The following is an 8384-nucleotide window of genomic DNA, read 5'->3' as shown; positions in this document are numbered from 1 at the left end:
TTAAAATAGACTTAAAATAATTTTATTATTACTTAAAAACTAGTCATTTCGATTTTTGAGCCTAAGGTGTATGTCTCATTTTTAAAGGCATTGAGTCATATCCGTCAATCCTAAAAAACAATAACACGTATTTTAAAAGTTTGCCTCCCCATTAAATATGTCAAACTTTTGACAATATCTTCAAACACAGATTTTGCACATTAATTTATAGAGTATTCATTATCAAATATTGGAATCCGAAATCGAGAACACAAATTTAACATTTACTTGTTCGTCATCAAATATCTTAGCGCCGAATCCGATGTTTTCGATTCCATTTTGAAAATCATTGGCTTCCCATTATTTCTACTTGAACCATGATGAGCATGAGATTAGACTCGAGAAACTAAATTGTTTTGTCGTTCAACTTTAATTTTCTTTTTCAGAAATTGGAATTGAATATTATGGTTGTAAGCTAAAGACATATATGTTCAAATATATTATAATCTAAAAATTGATCTTTAAAAAGAAACATTTTTTAATGTTTCGAAACAAATCGAAAAAAGACAAATATATTAAACAATATAGTATATCTTTTTGTTTGTTAAAATAGACATAAAATAATTTTATTATTACTTTAAAAAAATAGTCATTTTGATCTCGGGGTCTAAGGCGTATGACTCATTTTTATAGGTAGTTCATCTTCGAAAAATTCTTCAGAAATGGAAATTGAATATTCAAAGTTATTAATTTCTCTTTAATAAAAAAAATTACTATTATGGTTTTAAGCTAAAGATGTATATATATATTCAAATATTTTTAATCTTATGGTCTTAAACATATTACGTGGAAGTTAAATTTAAAAATTGATCCATAAAAAGAAACATTATTTAATGTTTCGAAAGAAATCAAAAAAAGACAAATATATTAACCAATATAGTATATATACTTTTTGTTAACATAGACTTAAAATTATTTTATTATTACTAAAAAAAGATAATCATTTTGATCTTGAGGCCTAAGACGTTTAAAGGCATTGAGTCACATTTGTCCATCCTAAAAAACAATAACAAGTATTCTAAAAGTTCGCCTCCCCATTAAATATGTCAAAGTTTTGACAAATTTTGTATCTTCAAACACGGATTTTGCACGTTAATTTATAGTATCTATATTTTAAAAAAATTATAAACTTAAGTCGTAACTTAAATAGAAATTTCAAAATCGATTATATGTGCACTTTTACCCAATTTAAAGGTCTTTCAGAGAAAATGTCAAATTTGTTAAAGCCCATGAAAATATCGTATCAATCCAACTCATTATGGCAATTCTATATAATACAAAATTTTAGTTAATTTTATTATTTCTAAAATACTTGATATATAAATCAATCCCCTACCCAATCTGATGGTATTTCAAATAAAACAATAAGCATGTTAAAGCCGCTAAAAGTAAATTCTAGTACCTTTATTATCACTTGAGAAGTAATATATAAATCACCTTTATTATCACTTGAGAAGTAATATACAAATCATTCTCCTTCTCTACTCTACCCCTTCTTTCTCTTTTTTTCTTTGTTTACTTCTTTTTTTCTTCCTATTTTTAGTGCACAAATTTTATATCTATTAGAAATTCAAGCATAAATTTGAGCTATTTAAATCTTGGTTGACAAAATTATCTTTAAATATAATAACATTTATTTTAAACACAGATTTAGCACATTAATTTATGGTATTTACACTTATAAAAAATTTTAAATTTAAGTCGTAAATTAAATGGAAATTTCAAAATCGACTATGTATGCACTTTTACCCAATTTGAAGGTCTTTCAAAGAAAACATCAAACATGTTAAAGCCCATTAAAGTATTGTATGAAATCGGTCCAACCTATTTTGACAACTTTATGTAATACAAAATCCTAATTAGCTCTAGTATCCCTAGAAAACCTTTCATATACAAATCATCCTCCTACCCAATTTAAAGGCATTTCAAAGAAAATGATAAATCTGTTAAAGCCTATAAAAATATCGTATCATATCGGTCCAATCCATTTTGATGGTTTTATATATTTCGGAATCTTAGTTATCTCTATTATCACTTGAAAAAACCTAAAATACAAATTTTATAATTCTGAGATATTTTAGATTTTTAAATATATCAATCTTTCAACAATATTTTCATGCAAATTTTTGCGCATCAACTATTGACTAAATTTACAAAATAATTTAACTTAATTATTTACTTAAATTGGGATCTCTAAATCTACTATATTGGCATTTTCACATATTCAGAAGGCATTTCAAAGAAAATACTCAACACGTTACAGCTCATGAGAATATCGTATTGAAACGGTTAATCCATTTTAACACATCTATAATATAAAATTCTACTGGACTCTAACTGAAAACCTTATATACAAATCATTCCCCTATCCAATTCCACCCTACCCGCCCCCTTCTCTCTTCCTTTTTATTCTTTTTCTTTGTGTGATCTTCTTTTTTCTTCCTATTTTTAGTGCGCAAATCTTAGATCTACGAGCAATCTTAAGTACAAATTTGAGCTATTTAAATCTCCCATATGTTTGATAAAATTATTGAGAGACATGTTGAATCCTTTTTTGTTAATCAATTTTTAAAAACAACAACACGTATTCTGAAAGTTCGTCTTCATTTACACGTCAACTTATAATGTCTACACTTACAAAAATTTCTATATTTAAGTCGTAACTTAACTGGAAATTTCAAAATCAACTATATGTGCACTTTTACCCAATTTGAATATCTTTTAAAGAAAATTCAAGCTTTTTAAAGCCCATGAAAGTATTGTATCAAATCGGTCAAATCCATTTTAACAATTCCATTATAATACAAAATTCTAATTTAATTTTAGTTTTTCTAGAAAAACCTTAATATACAAATCATTCCACCACCCAATCGAAAGGTCCTTTAAAGAAAACGATAAACCTGTTGAAGTCCATAAAAATGTCGAATCAAATTGATTTAACCTATTTTGACAGTTCTATACATTACAAAATCCTAGTTAGCTATACTATCACTTGAATAGCCTAATATACAAATCATTTTTCTACCCTACCCTACATCCTCTCTCTTTTCTCTTTTTTTCATTTTTTTTTCTTTCTATCTATAGTGTGCAAATCTTAGATCTACAAGAAATTCAAACTTTGAAGGCATTTCTAAAAAAGTGTCAAGCTAGTTAAAGTCCATGAAAGCATGAAAATCGTATCGAATTGGTCCAATCCATTTTGATAACTCTATATAATACAAAATCACAGTTAACTTTAGTATCTTTAGAAAAATAATATTACAAATGATTTCCCACCCGATTTGAAGGCTTTTAGAAAATAATAAGTTTGTTAAAACCCATAAAATATCGAATCAAATCATTATATATTACAAAATCCTTGTTACCTCTTTTATTACTTGAAAATCCCTAATATACAAAGCATTCCCCTACTCCACCGACCCCTTTTCTTTCTCTCTTTAATCTCTCTTTGTTTATTTTTTTTCTCTTCGTATTTTTAGTGCACAAATCTTGATCTACAAGAAATCCAAGCACAAATTTGATCTATTTAAATCTCTCATATGGTTGATAAAATTATTCAAAGACATGCTCAACTCATTTTTGCTAATTCATCTTCAAAAACACAACGGATTTTGAAAGTTTATCTCCCGCTAAATATATCAAACTTTTGATAAATTTTGTATCTTCAGACACGAATTTTGCACGTAAACTTATAGTATCTACGCTTACAGAAATTTCTAAACTTAAGTTGCAATTTAAATGAAAATTCCAAAAGTGACTATATGTGCACATTTATCCAATTTGAAGATTTTTCAAAGAAAATGTTAATCATGTTAAAGCCCATGAAAGTATTTATCGAATCTGTTCAACCCATTTTGACAACTCTATATAAGTACAAAATCCTAGTTAAATTTAGTATCCCTAGAAAAATCCTAATATACAAATCATTTTCCTATCCAAATTGAAGGCCTTTCAAAGAAATGATAAGCCTGTCAAAGCTCATAAAATTATTGTATCAAATAGGTCTAACCCATTTTGACGGCTCTATATATTACAAAATTCTAGTTATCACTTCGACAAATTGTAATAAAAATCATTCCCTTTCTCCACTCACCCATTTTCTCTCTCTATTTACTCTTTTTTTCTTACTATTTTGATTGCACAAATTTTAAATTTACCAGCAATCATAAGCACAACTGAGCTATTTAAATCTTTTTACTATGATTGATAACAATTATCACAAGCACAAATGAGCTATATCAATATTTCACATGCCTGATAAAAATTATTGACAAACATGTTCAACCTTTTTTTGTTAATCAATCTTTAACAACACATATTATGAAAGTTGAGCTCCCCACTAAATATGCCAAACTTTTAATAAATTTTGTATCTTCAAACACGAATTTTGCGTGTCAATTTATAGTATCTACAATTACCAAAATTTCTAAACTTAAGTTGTAACTTTAATAAAAATTTCAAAGGAAATCTCAAAATCGACTATATGTGCACATTTATCCAATTCGAAGGCATTTCAAAGAAAATGAAGGCTATTAAAGCTCATGAAAGTATCGCACTGAATCGGTCCAATCCATTTTAACAACTCTATATTATACAAAATCCTAGTTAATTTTTGTAGGGAAAATTTCATATATAGCAAACTTATTTGATTAAATAACATTATATGGGTATAGTTTACCTAATTACATTCTGTTGGTATAGTTTAGTTATTTTAGGTATCTTTAATTTTGTATATAAGGTTTCTTTTGTTTTTTATTTATATAATTTTATTTTAAAAAGTGGTTTGTAACTGAAGCGTTAAATATGCTAACAATAAATATAGATAATGCCATAATTTAAGGTAACCGTCCCTTTTTTAAGGTAAACGTTCAAATTTATATTATTTTTTTTCAAAAAAAACTAAGAATTATACAACAATTGAATAAAAGATAAACTTGTTTTTGTTGTTTATAAAACAGCAGTTCATCAATTTTTTTTATTTTTTCTTTGTAATCGAATTCAGGTAAGTGTTCATTGGATGAAAATTCATGTTTATTATTGCAATAATTATACAATGTTCTATTGGATTTACAAATTTTGATTTATGTGCGTTCGTTATTGTGGTGTCGTAATTTTTTTTATTTTGAAAACTGGTTTCAAAATATAATTATTTTAAGCAGAAATTTCGTACTATACAATTATATACTTTTTGTTGATGTAGTATTTGTATATTATAAAGAAGATCAATGTAAGTGAATACAAGTAATCGTTGGTGATAATTGTATATAGCCATAAAGTAAGTCTTTTGCTTTTGATACAATTATATACTTTTTTTGTTGTAGTATTTGTATATTAAAAAGAATATCAGTGTAAAATCAATTCAGTAATTTGATTGTATAATAATGTTGTATTAATTGTATATATGATCTCTTTGAATGATTTGAAATATATATATTTTTTATATAATTGTACAGATAATGGCTTCATTGGCTATTTTGGTTATGCATTCTGGTTAATGTGTGTACATGAATATAGTAGTTAAACATGACAATATATACAACTGTCTAAATGACTTTGTATATACTCCAATAATATATAAACTTAATATATACTTACTTCAATAATTTGTATATAACTACTAAAATATACAAATTACAATCATATATGAAATTTTCTCATCTGTATAACTAAATCCAATTACTTTGTGTATATATGTATACAAAAACAAAAATAATAATGAGCCTTTAATATACAATCCGCTACTACCACTATTAAAACTTAGTATATATGTATACAAAAACAGTCAATTTTGAAAACAGTCATGGACAAATCAATTTTTGTATATGTATATAAACTTAATATATACTAACTTCAATAATTTGTATATAACTAATAAAATATACAAATTATAATCATATATGAAATTTTCCCATCTGTATAACTAAGTCCAATTACTTTTTGTATATATATACAAAAACAAAAATAATAATGAGCCTTTAATATACAATCTGCTACTACCACTATTAAGACTTAGTATATTATTCATTATACATAACTTAAAGTATGTATAAAGTAATCAAATCCACAGACACATATACAAATATATAACTAAAACATGTGTGTACTAACACATGCAATATACTATATACAATTACGTGAATACAAAATTTACTTAAACAATAATTTTTTGTATATTGACATCTAAGTAACAAAAAAATTGTATCTAAATTTGTGTTTTAAGCCACTACCTCATAATTATGATGTTCTTCAGATCCGTCAACTTCACATGCATTTTCCTCTGAATCAATGTTTACTGCTTTCCTCTTTCTTCCTCCTTGTACAATTTTAATGCCTCTAGCTTTAGCATTGTTAATAACTTCTTGAACTGCCGTAGGGTCATATTTTTTCTTTGATCTCAATTCTTCCATTGTTTGTTCATGTTGAACTTGTTTTGATTTTACCATAGACCCTACATCAACCCCAAAATCTTGAGTTAAACCCATTGAAAACGATGGTAAATTGTCAACAAAATTGACATGCAATGGAATACCTCTGATAATCCTCATAGATGAAGATGATTCATTCATTCTGTGACTAATTTGAGATCTAATAAGAACAAACAATCGATTATTTCATCAAAAAAATATGAAAAAACATAAGAAACACAATACATATACAATTGTTGAATAAGGAAAAAAAAAAGAAAACGACTAAAATTTAGGAGTACCTACGAAAATTGAATTCAACTTCGGAAGGGAGTAATTGAATTTTGGACAATTTGAAATTCAAATCGGATAGAAGTATTAATTGTAGGAGAAAAAGGTGGATTATGAATAGGAGAGATAATATTGTTTTGTGTAAAATAATATACAAAATTTAAAAAAAAAAAGATTTTTATACTATTGGTTATATAATAGGTGGTGGACCCCATTAATTATAGGGGGAAAAAAACTATAATTATAGAAAGTAAATAAATTAAACTATATTCCTATTATATAATTACTTAGGAATGTTTGTCATTTCATATAATTTTCCCTATTCCGCCTAAAAGATATCCTAATATACAAATCATTTTTCTACCCAATTTGAAGGTCTTTGAAAGAAAATTATAAGCCCGCTAAAGCCCGTAAATGTATTGTATTAAATTGATCCAACTCATTTTAACGGCTTTATTTACTATAAAATCCTAGTTATCTCTATTATCACTTGACAAATCGTAATATAAACTCATTTTCCTTTTTCACACACCCTTTTTTCTCTCTCTCTCTCTTCTCTCTTTGTTTACTAGCGCACAAATCTTAGGTGTTCAAGCAATCACAAGCACTAATGAGGTATTTAAATATATCCTATGTTTGATAAAAATTATTGAGAGACAAGTTCAACCCTTTTTTGCTAATCCGTCTTTAAAAATAACATGTATTCTGAAAGTTTTTCTCCCCACTAAATATGCCAAACTTTTGTCAAATTTTGTATCTTCTAACACAAATTTTGCACATCAATTAATATATCTACACTTAGCAAAAAAATTTAAACTTAAGTGTAACTTAAATGGAAATTCCAAAATTGACTATCTGACACACTTTATCGAAGCCAAACTTTCGACAAATTTATAAATTTTCAAACACGAATTTCGCACGTCAATTTTTGATAAAATTTCTAAATTTGAGTTGTAACTAAAATGACAAATTCAAAAGGAAATTCCAAAATCGACTATATATACATTTTTATTCAATTTGAAGGTCTTTCAAGAAAATGTTATGTCTGTTAAAGCCCATGAAAGTACCTTATTGAATCGGTCAAACCCATTTGACAACTCTATATAATACAAAATCCAAGTTAATTCTAGTATCTCTATAGAAATCTAAATAAACAAATCGTTCTCCTACCCAATCTGAAGGCCTTTTTAAGAAAACTGTAAATCTGTTTAAGCCCATAAAAATGTCATAAAGCCCATAAAAGTATCATATCGACTCGATAGTATAAGCTCATAAAAACATCATATCGACTCAGTTCAACCCAGTTAACTCTATTATTAATTAAAAAAACCCTAATATATAAATCATTCGCCTACCCTACCCTACCCTACTCCACCCCACCCCACCCCCTTCTCTCTTTGTTTACTCTTATTTTTCTTCCTTTTTTGCACATAAATTTTAGATCTACAAGCAAACCCCAAATCTTTATCTTAAAGGGTTACAACAAAACTTTGTGAAAGAAAAAAAAAGAAGAGAAAGAAAAAAGAAATAAAAGGTCATCCTCAGCCCCTCAACTGGTATTTCTCTCTGTATTTTAAAGATTTTTCTACAGAGTATTTTTTCCTATTCAAGAATTCGAAAATCAACCTAACCCCACCCCTACCCAGACCC

The 8384-nt window shown here is 26.7% G+C and overlaps 1 protein-coding gene across 2 annotated transcripts in view; it reads left to right on the top strand.

The window, feature by feature from the left end:
- Positions 1-8163: 8163 nt before the first annotated feature.
- The window catches only part of LOC107012403 (AT-rich interactive domain-containing protein 1), a 5261-nt gene continuing 5040 nt past the window's right edge, over positions 8164-8384 (top strand). The window contains exon 1 of one of the 2 annotated variants that reach the window (XM_015212251.2): positions 8164-8290. The gene's annotated coding sequence lies outside the window, so the exon portion shown is untranslated. The remainder of the gene's footprint in view (positions 8291-8384) is intronic. The other variant, XM_027916232.1, reaches the window with a different exon arrangement.

This window comes from Solanum pennellii, chromosome 1 (genome assembly GCF_001406875.1).
Source record: "Solanum pennellii chromosome 1, SPENNV200".
NCBI lineage: Eukaryota > Viridiplantae > Streptophyta > Magnoliopsida > Solanales > Solanaceae > Solanum > Solanum pennellii.
The sequence above is the reverse complement of the archived record's forward strand: the minus strand, read 5'-3'. Positions and strand labels throughout refer to the sequence as shown.